The sequence below is a fragment of the Perissodus microlepis genome, chromosome 15 (assembly GCF_051167445.1).
Source record: "Perissodus microlepis isolate ML-2025 ecotype Zambia chromosome 15, ASM5116744v1, whole genome shotgun sequence".
In the NCBI taxonomy this organism is placed as follows: Eukaryota; Metazoa; Chordata; class Actinopteri; order Cichliformes; family Cichlidae; genus Perissodus; species Perissodus microlepis.
Window position 1 is genome coordinate 6,298,474 of NC_140475.1, and position 12,240 is coordinate 6,310,713.

General features: G+C 40.1%; 1 long non-coding RNA gene across 1 annotated transcript; it reads left to right on the top strand.

Moving 5' to 3' along the window:
- Positions 1–8,961: 8,961 nt before the first annotated feature.
- Positions 8,962–11,626, top strand: LOC146371515 (uncharacterized). Its single transcript, XR_014802789.1, has 3 exons — positions 8,962–9,208; positions 9,413–9,601; positions 10,744–11,626. It is a non-coding gene; the product is annotated as an uncharacterized LOC146371515 (long non-coding RNA).
- The last annotated feature ends 614 nt before the right edge of the window (positions 11,627–12,240 follow it).

A 12,240-nucleotide genomic window follows, 5' to 3' on the forward strand; every position in this document is an offset into this window, starting at 1 on the left:
TCTCACACATATCCTCTCTTTGTCTATGTATTTCTGTTTCCATCCATCCCCCTCATGCTTCTCAGTCAGTATATCCAGTTCCTGCCCCACTGCGTGTGCATAAATGTACAGCAGACTCAAATGTCAGAGTAACTAATACAACAGAATTCAATTACAACCCACCTCTGCTCTCTCGCTGTCTGAGGTGAATTAATGATCGTGCATATTACATAAAATTTGTAAGTAAAAGTTTTTTCTCTCACTATCTCACCCGTGTCCTCCCTCTCCTCCATAAAGAGCCTTCTTGGCTTCTTGGCAGTCAATGTGGCTGTGTCAGAAAAAAATATCAAAGTTACTGCAATCCTTAATGCAGCTTATTGTTTCTTTGTTTCTGGCAAGCAGCATGAGTCGTTTTGCTTTACACCTAAATGCCTTGTTGACCTTTCAAGTCTCACAGGGGCACACACACCCATTTATGCACAACTTTGTTCTCCTGCAATTACTCTCCACATACTGCCACTGCAGAAAAGAATAACTTTCTAAATTTAGGAAACCATGAGAAGTCAGGCCAGGGTTTCCCTAAATCTAGCTTCATGCGTACAGTTTATGAAAGGGGTGTAGCTGGTAAATGACCTGATGATCATAAACATGGATGCTAAGGGTACCTGCAGCAGAGTGGGCAATCTTAAAAAGATGAAAACTATGATATTAGAAAAAAGATTACAGTAGTATATAACCGAACATTAGTTACAGTTATATACTACTGTAAGACCCTCCAGTATTCCAGTAGTAAGACTAGGGGATCTTCGAGCAGTATAGTATTATGCTCTATATGCTATGTACACAGTGTGAATGTGTGTGCAGTTTAAGCACTTTGGTCAGTAACACTGGAAAACGCAACTATAATAATACTGTTTAACATTTTTGAAGACAGGAAAGAACACCATCAAAAATGCCAACTGTGATACTTATCTATAACAGCACTATGATTTACAAACAAGGCAATCTCATAGATTACGATCCTTATTTCATTAAATTAATGTTTAGCTGTGTATAAGACACGCCCACACCGCCTTCTTTCAGCAGCAGCCATGGCGGTGTTTCACAGTCTGAAAGCAAGTGAAAAAAATAAATATAAAAACAAAATTCAACACCAGGCTTAGTCTACATGCAAATTTAATATAAGGTTCACAAGCACAGATAGATTTCCTGTTTTGAAATAATTTTTTTAATCCTTATGTAACGATACACACGTTGCATAGTTATTTGTGGCCCGCGGACCAAAATCAAGGAATAAAGTTGTGTTTAACAATCTATGTTCATTGCTATTTTCGGGAAAGAAAAAACATTTTAGATGCACTTAAAACCTTATTACTTTCTCAGCACTGAGGTCAGGGGATTATCTAGGTATGGTGACACCATTTTCCAGAGAACTGATTGGTCAGAAGGAAGTGTTTTCATATCTTTTAACGAAAATCTCAAACATACCCTTCTCTGGAGCAGGATAGGTCTGCAGCATGAGTTACCATGGCAATGTACCCCAGTAAGAATGAAACGCCACTGTGATACTGAAAACCAAGGGTTTATCCTGAAGTTACCTCCTTCATATTACAGGCCATACATTGTGGTGCAACAATGTATGGGCGGATGTTAGGATTACACGGAGGTACATGATTGCCCAGAGGGTAACTAAGACCACCTGATCAGATTCTTAAACCCAGCCCATCAGATTAGGTTCACCTTTCATCAGCTAAAACGTTTATTAAAACTAATCTGTACTTCAGCTTTCTCAGCAACTCACCATTAAAATACTGACCACATAGTTTGACTCAAGCAGACATTAGCAGACTTACAGTTGCAGTAACTGTAACACAGCCGATATGTTATGGCGATGCCGAACGCCATATATCAAGGGTGTTCCTCGGTGTGTCAGCCAAAAGGCCACAGTTACCATTTCATTTGGATTTTAGTGTTTTGTTTTGCTTTGGCTGACTTAACAGCTGATTTTTATTTTCATTTAAATCTACAGACATTTAAACAACCTGTTTCGGAGCCGCGAAAGAAACAAACAATAAAAAAGAAAAACAGGAGTTTGCAGACATGTTCGGTATTCTGAGCTGAAGCTTGAAGAAAACCTTCTGAAGCCATGTGAGAATTAAATAAAGGTATGTAGTTTTGGGTGCAATGTGTCACTGTAATCACTTTACAGTTTTCAGTAACGCAGCAATGTAATATGTTACTGCTCTAAATGAACTAATCGCTGTACAGTTACAATTATGTGTTGCTCACGTTACAAAGGTTGTGCTACAGTCAGCTGATTTTGGTTTGTGTGCGGAAGGAGGAAAATGGTGAAGCTGTCTAAAGCGTGACCATGACTTTTATTTTTCATACAGAAAAAGACAAGAGAGGAATGGTTAAAGTGCAAACTCCATTCAGGATGAAAGCAGCTGGATTATACTGATGACACAACTTTATTGCAAGCACCTGCAGAGACAGCATGCTAACGCAAAGTAAGCAAAGAACCCAGAGTGATGTTAAAGCTGAGTGTATGCAGACCCCAGCCCAGCAGCCGGAGCCTGAACTTCATCAGGTAACAAAGGCAGTGTTGGGAGGTCAGGTTCCAGCCTGTTTCTATCTGTTCATGATTTTAAGTAGCATCACCACGGAGATAGTTTTAATTTCATTTCACGTTCACGTTGTATTCATACGTAAGTACTAAAAGAAATATCTATTTGTGTCCTTATTAGGATAGGGATTTGTGTTGGTGTTTGGAACTGCAGCTTGTAAGTGATGATAATTACGTTACATTCCGGTCATTCAACAGAACGTCCTGTATTACTATTAAAAAAGGTAACGAGTAATGTGTAATACATGTTACCTTTACGTTACGAAGGAGCCATTAATACTTATTCATACAGTAAAAATACTTTTATAAATTCAGCAATCGAAGGGACACGGAACAATGGATCAGCAGCAGAATTGGGCAGTTTCTCATATCAGCTCATGTTGATCCATTTAGGACACACACATATCTCCTCCACATCTCTCCCGGAGGCAATATTTCCTTTGTTTCACATTTCCAGCTGGTATATTATATCCGTTTATCTGCGCCACAACTGTAATTAATCACAGCGATTAGAAGGCTGCAGCTCTGTGTCTACGAAGTGAAGCTTATAGGATTAAGTCGGAAATATGAAGTTCTAACTTTATCTCAGCTCTGAGGTGTTTTTGTGTTTGTGTGTTGAAACACAATGGTAATGAGCTGATAAGGAGCGTCACCGCCTCCATGTTTGTGCATGTAAATATAATAAAGGACATTAGTTACTTTCAAGCTGCTCCTGATGCTAAATTATCAAAAAGTAGTGAGGATTAGCTGATACAATGGTTTTCTCTTCCTGCTTCCATCGTTGGTGTCAGCCTCTCTTGAGCTTTCCTTCTGTTTTATTACTCTCTGTCCTCACCTTTGTTCTCTACTCACTTTTAATTCAATCTAAATGAGCTCCCCTAAACTAAAAAAATGTATGAAAGTACACTCTCAGCCTCATCTCCTCCTCTCTAGTCTACTTTCCTCACTTCCAATTGTTTTCTCTCACCCCTACCTCCTCCAATTCTTTTTCCCTTGGGTCTATTTCATCATATCTCTCCTGCATCCACCCACCGAGTCTCTCTAACACTCGCATTCCCAGTCTTTCCTCGCTGTCTGGTCCAGCCTGTTCTGACTCCTCCTCCTGTCTCTCCTCTTGTCAATCACTTCCCTTTTTAAAAAACAGCCTAATAAACACATTAATTACCTCCATCAGTTTTCGGTCTCTCTCTCGTTCCCCCACCCCATGACTGTGTGTTTATCTCTCAGCGTCTCTGCCTGACAAAGCAATAAATTAAATTAGCAGAAGATAAAATGCCAAATATTCTCTGCATGTCGTTCATTTCATCTTCTTTCACTTCCATCACTTCTTCCTCTCACTCTGTCTCACACTTCCACCCACCATTGCCTCTTGGTTTTTTTTCTTCTTGCTATTAGTCTGTGCTGCACATCTAATCTCTCTGAACACACTTCCTCAATCCTCTTTCCCATTTTCTTCTTTTTTGAATTTCCCTTGGACCTGTCTGTCCAACTGCAGACTAATTCTTGTGAAATATACCTTCATGCCACCATTACACTGAAGCATCAAAAAACAAAAGAGCGACTGAGCAGTAATGAAATGACCTGGACTGTAGGTGTGTGTGTGTGTGTGCACGTTGGCAGGAATAGCTGCAGTATCTGTTATTTGTCGGAAAAACCATCACCCTGCATGACTTTGCTCTTACTATTTTTTATTTGTCTGACTGCTGCTGACTCGCCTCAATTTTCTTTCACTCTTTTCAATTCCGAAACCCTGCTCCGCTCGCCTCTGCTCTTTTCTTCTTTTACACTCGGCTGAAAAACAGGCATCAATAACCAGAGGCAAAGCAGACTGTGTGTACAGTACGGTGTGAGATTTAAATAAAAACAACAAATGTACACTCCCTGGTGACTCCATTAGGTACATGCATACAGTGCATGAGGTGTTACCAAGGTCATAGTGAGCAGTGGTGTGGTACTGGACATGAATTAATCTCCCCCTCGGACATTTCAGTAAAAGCAAATATTATTGTTGTAAACATCGAACTAATGGCTGAGCTTGTATTTTGGATTTTGTTACACTGTATTTCTAAAGTAGCGACTGCTCAGCTTGCATGACTCAAAGATGTAACAATCTCCGACTATGTATGTTCCACTCTGACAGGTAAGACGACGCCTGGATGATTTGAGCGATGTGATTTCATCTGTTTTCATTGCTAAAACATGGATAATCAAGTTCGGGATGGGAAAGCTGTTTGATCAGTGCAAGAAAATAACAAAGTGGAGCTACACCAAAATTGAAACAGATCACAGAAGGGCTTTGATGAACGGCTGTCTCCACAGTGCTTGATGATGTAATTTGGGGGATTTTTTTTATCAAAGAGAAGGAAGTTATAACAGTGTCTGCAACCAGAAGGACAAGATGCAAAATAATAAAATCAGGGTACAGGTGACAGGGTTTAATAAGGTGTTCTAAAATCCCAACCACTGCATGCCAGAGTTACCGGATCTCCTTACTAAATGGGTCAAGCATTCAGGGTTTACTTTTAATTTGTCTTTACATAAACATATTGCTTTGTGAAAGCGCGGTGCAGTTTTATGGTCGGCAACAAGAAAACTGCACTCAGTTCATTTCCTTGCTTCACCTCCATAACAGCGTCTTTAATACACAACGCAGGAGCAATTTAATCCTCTGCAGCTCCACGGGAACTGATGTTCACTGCCTCAAAACTGTAATCACAGTTTGGCGGCGATACTGAGGCAACAAGCGAAAAGCCACAAATACTGAGACTGGACTGTGGAGGCGGCTTGTGTGTTCTCAAAAATGTTAATAATGCCAGTGGAGATCCCATAAAGATATACTTAAATTTATCTTTGAAAATAAGACTCAGAAAAATATGTCGAGTATGTGTCAAAATAACTGTCAGGGAGGTCTTTTTTAGCTTAGTCAGAAAGCTGACAAACCAAGGCATTGCATCATGTTGATGCAAAAAAAAAATAAAATTCTGCTCATCAGTAGTGCCCCCAAAGACACAATCAGACAAAAAGCACTGCAAAAATCTCTCAGTGACACATTTGTGCTGTTAAGTCATTCGTGAACTCAGAAGTCAGAGGCTCAGTAATCTGTTCCTTACTCCTTACTTGGTAGTATGATTTGAAATTTAAATATTGTGGTAATATGACAGTCGCCAAGTTAAATCCTGCGCCACGCTGCAAATCAATTCCTGTGCCGGAGGGGTTCACATAAAGAGAGCGCCGTAACACCTTGATGCAGAAGCCTAAATCCATCTCAAGCCCATGAGGCTTTTCCTGGCAGCCAGACTACTGTTGATATTTGAAATCAGTGAGGTTGGTGTTATTTCCTCCCTTCTTTGTGTGCGTCAATACACACCGATATATTAGTGAATACACACTGCAGCTGAGTAATCAGAGGTAAATGTCACACATCTTACATAATGCCCGAAGCTTTGAATCTCATTAACAAAGCCCCAGTAACTATGGCGATGAGCATCATCGGAGACCCCCGATGTAACTTATGCTAAAAAGGCCAAGAGGTTGCCATGACAACTAGAACAAAAACAAGGGTGAGAAAGTTGGAGCTGGTTTATTGAAGCCATGATACGTACACAAACACACACGGACACTCAAAGGCCTTTATGCTCAAATGGGCACTAATGTCAATAGTGTCCAGAAAAAAACACATTAAGATGTTAGTCTTTTCCTTCCAGTTCCTTTTTATCATCATCATCACTCTGTGCTCCAGGCTCATCCCTCAGCATGTGAACACCCTCGCTCTCTCTCTCACACACACACACACACACACACAGTAGGTCTGTAATGACAGCCAGACTGGAGCTTGTTAGCAAAAATTCACATGAATGTTAAACAGCACGAATATCACTACCAACGTGAGATCATATAAATACAGGATTATTTAAATATGACATGTTATGTCCTGTCATCTCAGTCAATTTATAACAACAACATTATGGCTCATGAAGGTTTTTACTACACTTAAATGCAGATCAACTATAGACTGTGTATAAAAGATGAACACTGTGAAGCCAATCATTAGTTTGCTCTCTTTCCCGCTTTGTCATTTACTTTTTTTCCAAGGCGGCTCCTTCGTGGTTTCCCTGCCACTCAGTCAGTCGCTCACCTGTCGGCATTCAGCTAGTCAACTCACCTGCAACTCATCAGTAGCTCTGGAAGCAGAGTATTTAAGAGTGAAGCACAGACTCAGTTATCAAAAAATCCTTGCATCAGCCAGGTAACATCCTTGCCCGCAGTCTGTTCCGTCTGTCCGTCCTAACCTGTTTCTCATTCCCTAAGCTGAAGATAAACCCATAAAAGTGCTCAGTATGTGGGTCCATCCTTCTATCCTTTTATGACAGATATGGCATACTAAACTACCCCATATGGGCAGATCTACTGGGCCACCTACAAAAGCTGTTCAGCCATGGAAACCCATGCCACGAAGCTCCCGGCTCACAGTTTTGGTGCTGATGTTAATGCCAGAGGAGGTTTGCAACTCTGCAGAGAGTTGATGACTTTTATGCAGTCTAAGACCTCGCTTGGTAACTTTAAGTGGTCTGAGATGAGATAAAGGAGGGAGAGAACTGTGTCCTTTCATAATAAACAGTAAACTGTGACGCTGCTTCGCTGGTCATTTTAAACCACTTCAAGGTCACTTTAAATCATTCAACTGTAAATTGTAAATTTAGATTGTTATTGATCCTTTTACCTTTACTTTAAAGTGTATATTTATACCTTTTACTTTTCCCTTAGCCTTAAAATGTATATTTATTTCTTACTCTTCTTATATTTATTGTTGTCTTTTGCACTGAATGGAACTGGAGCCTCCTCGTCTCGTCTCTCTATATACTCTACTTTATGTAGCAGAGATGACAATAAAGTTTACTTTGATTTTAATAATGGAATGTAATCAAGCAAGCCATTATCTGCTAGAAACAGATTGCTGTGTGTTACACCTAAATAAAACCAACTCCACTCCATAGTTGAGCTGAACCTTAGCCCCTCGGTTCAAATATGATATGTTTAAAGTGTAAACAAAGTGTTTTGAATTTTGCTCCAGGGAGCACATACTCCAGACAGAGTTGAATTTTGCTCTTATGAAAATACATTATATTTAGTGATGTAAACTAATTGGTGGGGGAAATGAATGTAGAAAATCGATGGCATTAAATTACTGTAACGGTTTCATAGACAGTAGAGGTCATTTAAAGTAAAATATCATTACAATGTTGGACATTAAATATTTACCACCTTTCCCTTTATTTTAATGCATTTATTTAACTGACTGAATACTTGAGTGGAAGATTGATGAATAATGACCAGCAACTTACCATTAGTGATTATTATAGTCAGTATTAACCCATTCTTGGTCATGGACGAGGGAGGTTGTCAATGAAAGGTAGGGAATGGAAAACACCCCTTCTGTTTTCTCTTGCGTCTGGACCTCCTGTGACCTAAATTTGAATCCTCATTTTGATAAAAGCATGAAAGAATATGCTTTTAAGCAAAGACAATGATACACAGCTCAAAACTTAATTCAGAGAAGTGAAAGCAAAGTCAGGAGCAACTTGAAGACCACAAGTTTATCAACCATATGCATGTGCAAGCAACCAAAGGAAAAACAGACAAGCTACTGGCCTTTCAGCGTGACCAGCTCTAGCCTTCATTAATAAGACACTGACATGAAAACGAGAGAAACTATATATCCCAAGGCTCAGAGTCAAATTAGCTTCCAGAGACAACAGGCACAGCAAGGTAGCAGTAATTCACTGGAAGGAAGTAAACAAGTGGGGGATGAGCAATATTGTAAGATCGGTTCACTTTTGAAGGGTTTAACTGATGTCTGCTTTTAGATTTCAAAGGGCAAGCACTGATTTCCTTGCTTTCCCACATTAAATGCAACTACATTGATCATTTGGCTGATCTCCTGGAACTGCAACAGAGAAGAGACACTGATGATAAGGTACAATGATTAATCGTACTTTTTTTTTAAATTTCCAAACATCATTGCCAAAAGCAGCAATAATATCTGTTTTTGTGCTCAATTCAGCCTCAAGGTTTAAATCTTACTTTCGTTTTAATGCCAAGGGGGAAAAAACTGTGGGAGCTATTGTTCTCCTGGCATTGATTATGATAATATGCTGTATATGCCTGACATCTTTATTCAGTTTGTCATGCATCTCTATGTTTTGTTACAGCAACAAAATCTCTGACTCATGATTCCTCTCTTTACCTTCTGATGGGCGTTTGTTTTGTTTTGGATTTTTTAATCTAGAAAACAATACTGGATTAACTTACAGTTTTTCTCAGTATCTTTCTCTGTATCAGCTTGAACAGTTACCAGCAACGCTCCTCCAAATGGTTGCTTTTAATGTGCCCAGGGTGTTGACAGATTTTCTTATTATGCACCTTGGACATAAAACACTGCAAAAAGATCAGAGGTTTTTTGTTTTGGATATATGCATATTGCATATCATGTTGTATGCTCTGCATTTTAAGTTGTTTGCATTTTTATTATGTTTGGAGTTTGTGTTTCTGCTGCCTTGGCTAGGTCTCCCTTGAGAAGGTGACCTCTGTGGGACCTAAATCAAGGTAAACCAATAAACACTGGCCATGTAGTAAGCTGCGCGTCCACTAAAAGATCTTTCCACACAAGCAAGCATGTTACATAACACTCAGAAAAACTTAGGAAAAGATATTGCAGATTTCAAATTGTAATGTTTTACACATCACGGTGAACTCAAATGATGTTTATGTGTGTTGTTCTTTTTGCTGTTTCCCTCCACTTGGCCTTAGCACAATGTGGCAGACGGGGAGAGATGACTTGGATTCATCTCACTGTACAATCAATGAAACACAGGATCCGTTCCCACAGTGCTGACGACACAAACATGATCTTCCGCCCACACAAACAGATGCACACATCCAACTCCACTCATCAAAGTGGATGCTGCCTCATACCTACAGCAGCAATCAGACAAAGAGGTGAGGCAGGATTTCTCTTTTTTCTGTGAATGTTGGTAACAAAAACACACTTTGCTGAAGGCTGACTTCAAAGTAGGCAGAAATAAAAATGTGGAGAAACACCCTGAGTGTTGATAATGTGTTCCTGAGAACGCCTCAGGATCACTGCTGTCCCAAAATCCCGACCCATTGCCGAAGCCACATTTCTGGCAGCTCCCAGCCAGTTTCTGCTGATTACATTTGTTTAATCGAGTTTGGTCTTGTTTCTTGCTTGTGCGCATTTTCTTTCATTTCAGAATTTTATCTACGCTCACTTTGTCAGCAGCAGCACACAAGAGAAAATAAGAGACAATGAGAAAGAAACAAGACTGACTGAAGGGCTGGTTAGTTTGGCAGGAACAGTGGTGCTGAAAAGAAAACCAACCCTTCTTTTTCTTCTTTTCTGTTGCTTGTCTCAGTCCAGAGGAAAATGGCCCAAAATTCTTCCTGCGTGTCGAGGGAGGAAACGTTTAGCCAGGGTTATGGCTGCTTTCAGGAGATTTTTCAACAGATTATAAAACATAGTTTCAATTCCTCTTCTCACAAAAGCCACGTTAATGTTTTATCAGCCATATCTAAATAATGAATGTAACTTTTGCGTTCTTTTTTTTTTGTTGTTTCTCCATTTGATTTTTTCATTTGCCTAATTTAATTAAACATGCATGTATACATCCATGCATGATATATGCATCAAACTACCAGAAAAAAACAGAACGCTATACAAACCTCAAAGACGCCACAGCCTCCGCCCTTCTTTCACAAGCCAGCTCCAAAAAGAAATAAATCTTTACACTGATTAGTCAGAGGGTGGAAAACAAACTTAATAAGTTATATTGATGTTGATGGCAGCATCACACAGTTAACCAGAGTTCTTACTGGCTGTAGCCAGATTGTGTCTGTGATTTCACCCAAAAGCCTGAAAGCAATGTTCTGTTTAAATGTTTGATGGGGAGACTGGAAGCAGAATGTCAAACTGCAAAAAGGACAAAGATACTTAAACTTTGTCACATACAAGCAAGGATACATCACTCAGCATAACATTATGACCACCTGCCTAATATTGTGTTGGTGCCCAAACAGCAACAAACAGTGATGCACTGTGTATTTTCTTGCCTTTCTATCAGATCCAGCATTACCTTCTTAGGCGATTTGAGTAGCTCACCTGTTGGATTGGACCACAGGGGCCAACTTCGCTCCATGACCCCGTCACTGGTTCACCACTCTTCCTTTCTTCGACCACTATGGATACCGACTACTACAGACCATGAACACCCTACAAGAGCTCCCTCCATTCCACCACATCCCAAAGGTGCTCTATTGGATTGAGATCATGTTCAAGAAACTTAAAGAAACCCGAGCTAAGTAACACGGAGAATCTTGAATTATCCAATTTTGTTGAGACTGGATGAGTTATAGCCTCAGTTTCCTGTTCTTGGCCGAGAAGTTGAGTGTAGCCAGTGTGGTCGTCTGCTGCAATAGCTCATCTGCTGCAAGGTTTAATGTTTTGTACTATCACACATGCTCTTCTGCAGACCTTGGTTGTAATGAGTGGTTATTTGAGTTACTGTTCCCTTCCTATCAGCTCAAAGCCATCTATCCTCTGACACCAACAAGGTATTTTGACACGGGAAGCTGCCAATAACTGGATCTTTTTTTTTCCAGACAGTTCTCTGTAAACCCTAGAGATATTTGTGTGGGGCAATCAGCAGTCAGACCAATCTGTCTGTCACCAACCATGTGGCAGAACCGTGTCAGACTAAACAAAATCGCCTTTCTTCCCCCAATTTGTTGCTCAGTTTGAACTTCAGTGTTTTTTTTGACCATGTCTACATGCCTAAATACATTGGGTTGCTGCCATGTGACTGGCTGATTATATATTTGTGTGATCGAGCACCTGAATAGGTGTACCCAATAAAGTTTGTGGTGAGTGTGGTGTGACTTGTGAGCCAAGAAAAAAAACAAACTTGTGCCCTTGACTGATTACGGAGATATATTGTATATGTCTAAGTAGCTAGATAAAATAAAAGATGAAACATCTTTATGAAATTTAAAGAAGTCCAGCTAGTTTCTTTCCAAGATCCTTAGACTACCATGACCTGGATGACAGAGAACCTACACAGATTGCATATACATGCCATGTATCTCTGCATTTTAATGCAAACTGTCTGATTCAGTACTGCATTCTTTGTGATTTAGTGGCATGGTCAGCAGGCCACTGGTGTGAAAGTCTCTGAGCAACCATCAGAAACAGACTCCATGAGGATGGCCTGAGGACCCAACATCCTCTAGTGGGCCCCGTGCTCACTGCCCAGCACTCTAGAGCCTGTTTGAGACGCTCCACCACCACAATCTTTATAAGGATAAGCTAAAGAGAATGGATGGATGGATATGTTGTAGTGATATAGTCCAGATTACGGTTATCAGTTGTGTTTGAAACTAATCAGTGATGCCATCAACCAAAACGACATCAGTGTTTGTTGGTGCAGAGAGTGTTTGAAAGCAGAGAAAGGCAAAAGAGTTGAGAGAACAGCTGAAAAACTGCATGTGTTGTGAGGTTTTCTTTTATGACGCAGTAAGCACAAAGGTCCAAGGTTCAATGATCAAAACACTGCAGAAAGCCA